Below are 5,183 nucleotides of genomic sequence, written 5' to 3' on the forward strand. Positions count from 1 at the left end.
ACCAATAGAAGTATGCCAATTTAAAAAAAAGGAAGATTAGTATATATATATTAAAAATAAGAAGATGGCAAGTATTGGAATAAGTGTTTATAATTAACTTTTTCCTATCTTCAAACATGATAACTATCAATTTTGGGCTATTAAGATGAAAACTCTATTTATTTCACAAGGATTATGGAATTTGGTAGAGAATAATTTTGTTGAGTATGATTTACAGAATCCTAATATTGTTAATATCAAAGAGCTTAGATGAATAAGAATATACAAAAGATGCAAGAGCCCTTTATATACTATAATAAGCAATAGAAATCCATATTTCCTTGAATCGTATTGGTATCAATATCAAAAGAAGCTTGGAAAATATTTAAAAAATTTTGGAGGCATAAATAAGGTAAAAATTTGAAGGTTTCAAATTCTTCCAACGTGAATTTAAAACTCCTATAGTGAAAGATTTTGAATATATTACTAATTTCTTCTTAAATGTATATTCTATTGTGAACCAAATGAGATATTATGATAAAAACCTAAAAGATCAAACAGTTGTAGAAAAGGTTTTACGAAGTATTTATCTCTAAAATTTGATATGATTTCTAGTACTATAGAAGAAGCTACAGATATAAGTATATTATCTATTGATGAATTAATGAGCTTTTTTTAGTTTATGAATAAAAATAAATAAATCTTCAGATAAAACTTCAAAACATGCTCTTCAAATGAAGATCGATCAAAAGAAGAATTAAAAGAAAAAATTAGAAATCAAATCTCAAGAGAGAGATCAAAATGACTGAGGATGTGATCAATCAAATGAGGGTTAGAGGAACTCTAATGAAGGTAATGTAGAAACCCATTAACATTTTTGTTACAAAAAAATAGATAAATTGAAAAAAATTATTGGTAAAAAAATAAAAATCTAAATATTTCTCTCTGTACATACTATAAAAAAATGATCATTTTAAAAAAGATTGATGGAACAAAAATCAAGCAAATTATTATAATAAAAATAATAGTAAAAAAGTTGAAGAAAATATTCTTTTTATAGCATCTGATGAAAAATATTCTAGATTTGTTTAGTTTTTGGATAATAGATGTAGTAATCATATAACAAAGGGTAAAAGTTTATTTCCAAGACTCAATAATTCAATCAAATCTAGTAAAAAAGAAATGATTGCTATGAATATCAAATCTAGTAAAAAAATTTATTGATGATGTGATATTTATTCTTCGTTTAAAATAAAATATCATTAATATAGGACAATTGATGATAAAAGGATATTTGCTCATGAAAAATACTTGATTTATGATAAGAAAATCAAAAACTTGATAGCAACTAAAAAGATGATAAAAAAATAAAGTGTTTCCTGATCTCATCCATAAGATCCAATAATTCAGGAGCTTATTAGATATCTAATAAGATAGGGGCTCTAGTAAATGTCTCATGTCTGAACCTCTACTCATTGCAATGCCTACCATATGTGTATGATCCTCTAGGCCCAATATCGAGCTGGCCATGAGTCATACATGTTAAAACTCTTTTTAGCTTAGTGAATTATTATCTCTATAATAATTCACTCGACTTATCGACTATGAACGTATTAGGCCACTACACCGCAGTCCCCAAATAATACAGGGGAATCTAATCCATTGGACCTATCTATCCTTAGTTATCGTATACATATAATCCTTCATTCATCTAATATCCCAGAGATCGTATACCGGGCATGGTACTATCAGACCCATACGGTTTCTACTCGAGCCTCGCTCTAATCAGATTCTCCCAGAGAACTCTTTCTCTCTCAATCCGAATGACCCTAGCCAGGGATTTGTCTAAGCAAGAATATATGAGATATTCATCTCATGACACTGAGAGTGGATAATCCTCTATCGACACTCAATAGTCCTTGTAAGATTGGCTACCACTCTTGATGACCGACTGTACTAGATCTGGAACCTCCAGACCTACAAGTCCGATATTAAATAATGGAGTACTCATACAAAAAATCCTTAGTGTCTCAAGTCTAAGGACCAAATACACTACTAGGACTACAGAATCGTTGTCTGACCATAAGGCATCATCAACCATACAATATTCTGTAAGCAGATCAATCAGTGAACTTATTCTCCAATGAGCACTTATACTATATCCCTAGTATCCCCACACGAGCAACTATGAGACTAGTTGCATCTGTCGTATGGACGGGTATACAACACACCAGTCTATTTGGTTATCTCGATGTCCTTCTCGAGTAACCTATGACCAAAATTATTTAGGGTCTATGTTTAAAGGTAAATCGGTCTCATTATCGTGATCTCATCATGATCCGATTCCCATTGCACAGATCCAAAGATATTACAATATATATATATATATGTGTATATGCAACAATAAATATAAAGTGATAAAATATTAAAATATAATAAACAAAAAGACTACATGTCAAGTCATATGTGTCATCACTCACGTGAATGACTTGCAGGACATCTATGACTAGCATCAAGTGCATTAGTGTTAGGATCAAGAGCACTAAGAGGGGGGGGGTGAATTAGTGCAGCCGAAAACTTTCAATGTTTAAAATTACGTTCGTACGACAAAGCCGATTTTAGTAGAAAAGTTGATTCATAAATTTCTTTAACTTAAGATTAGGCAAGAAGCAGTTAAAATGAATCTGTTAAGGCAGTTTGTAGTTGTGATGGAAATCAGAATATAAGCGCAAACTGAAATACGATGTTCGTACGAGAAAAGCGATTTACGTCTAAACACGATTCGGAAAATACTGAGCTTGGAAACGCAATAGTAAAAGCGCAGAAGGCAATAAGCTATGAAGGAGGTTTGCAGTAAGGATAATAAGCTCAAAGTAAATGCAAACCAGAGAAGACGGGAGTTTACAGTGGTTCGGTCAATCGTGACCTACATCCACTCCTCCGATTCCTCTTCCATCGAAGCCACCGGCATCCACTAACGATCTTCCTTTACTAGGCGAAGATCAACCTCCTTCTTACACCCCTCTTCTCCTTTTACTGGGTTTAGGAGACAACCCTTAAAAACACTCACTCTCCTCTCTTAAATATAATTCTAACACTTAAGCTAGAGGAGGGAAATTCTAGAGATTGCAGTAGTGTTTTCTCTCTTTTAATCTCTCTGTGCTTGTCTATTTTACCTAGGGATTGGAGGGGTATTTATAGGCTCCAAACCAGTTTGAATTTGGAGCTCAAATCTATCATCTCCAGGAATTCTGGGGTTTGGCGGTTGCACCGCCTGACTGGGGCGATTGCACCGCCTGGCAGAGCTCGGAGACTGAGCCTCTGGGCGGTGCCACCGCTTGTCAGGGGTGGTTGCACCGCCTCGCAGAGCTCGGAGACCGAGCTCAGGCGATGCCACCGCCTGACTGGGGTGGTTGCACCCCCCAGCCATAGCTCAAAGACTGAGCTCAAGCGGTTGCACCGCTGTCAAAGGTGGTTACACCGCCCAGTCTCGCTCGGAGACTGAGCCCTGGCGGTGCCACCGCCTGCCTGGGGCGGTTGCACCGCCCAGCTTTGCTGGGAGATCCTCTCCTGGGCGGTGCCACCGCCTACACTATTTCAACTCACTGGTTGGGCTCCAAACTTGGCCCAAACCAGTCTGAACTCGGGCCCAATTGACCCCTACTTGGGTTATAGGATTAACACCTAATCCTAACCCTAATTAATATGCTAACTATGAATTTAAAGATATTTTCTAAGCTATTACAAAGTTCGCAAGTCAAGACTTCTTCTGGCAAGCTTCCGGCAAACTTCCGGCGGTCTTCCGATGAACTCTCGAAAACCATTCTACGGACTCCCGGCAAGCTCCTAGATTTCACGATTTGATCTTGGCGAGTTCCAATGAGCTTCTTCGGCAAGCTCCGATCTTTCTCGACGAGCTCCACGAACTTCCAACGAACCTTCCGGCGAGCTTCCAAAAAATCCTTCGGCAAGCTCCCAACTCATTCTCGGCTAGTTCCAGTAGCGTTCCCGACGAACCTTCGGACTTCCGTCGAACTCTCGAACTCGCAACGAATCCTTCGCGCTTGACTCTGACACTTTATTTCGCTTTATGTCTTCATCATTATCATAGTTAATCCTGCACAATTAAAATATACTTCGATTGAGATAATTAATCTTAAGCAATTAAATAAGTTGTCCGGCATGTCATTGGTCCCTCGATGCTTCGTCCGATTCTTCGGCGCATCATCCTCTCATGCGGCCTATTGCTCAATCGGCTAGTTGTCTCCGCAACTCCGATATCCTTGGCGCAATACCTGCTCTTCTTGGCTCGATGCCCAAGTCCACGGCCTGAAGTCTTCTGTCGATACGTCGACTGATCCATCGGCCCGACGATCAATCTTCTGACATGTTTCTGTTGGGAAATCCTTGGGGGAGACATCATATGCGCAGCAGAAGAACAAGAAAAACAAAATCTCCGATTCCCAAAGAGATGTTTGTCGTCGTGCGAAGATTGGTACGCAAAAATCCGCGAAACATGAAACTACGTATATAGTAGATTGTGTTACCAAGGGAGATCGTATATCCATGTTTCCTTATAGATCCTTAGGAGAGGGTGAAGGAGGTCAAGCGTCCTCCTCTCTAGCGGTGATCCACACAGTAGGGTTGTGACGACACTCCTCAAAACTCCAGACCTACTCTGAGGTGGAGATGGAGAGGAGAATAGAAAAAGGCAAACAAAAGCTCTCTAGCCCATGGGGCTCTGAATCCCTCATATTTATAAAGGTCCCCTGTCAAACCCTAATGGGTCCTCCCCTAGTGGGTATTGGATCTACATCCAATAAGACAAGGGCTCCGTCGGATATCTCATATCCGAACCTCTATTCATCGCAATGCCTACCATATGTGTGTGACCCTCTAGGCCTAATATCGAGCTGGCCGTGAGTCATACCTGTCAGAACTCCTTCTAACTCAGTGAATTATTATCTTTGTAATAATTCACTCAACTCAACGACTACGGACGTACTAGGCCACTACGTTGTAGTCCCCAAACGATACAGGGGAATCAAATCCATTGGACCTGTCTGTCCTCAGTTACCGTGTACCTATAGTCCCTCATCCATCTAATATACCAGAGACCATATATCGAACATGATGTTGTCAGACCCACACGGTTTCTTCTCGAGTCTCGCTCTAATCGGATTCTCCCGGAGAACTCTTTCTCT

The sequence above is a fragment of the Musa acuminata genome, chromosome BXJ3-4 (genome assembly GCF_036884655.1).
Source record: "Musa acuminata AAA Group cultivar baxijiao chromosome BXJ3-4, Cavendish_Baxijiao_AAA, whole genome shotgun sequence".
Classification (NCBI taxonomy): Eukaryota; Viridiplantae; Streptophyta; class Magnoliopsida; order Zingiberales; family Musaceae; genus Musa; species Musa acuminata.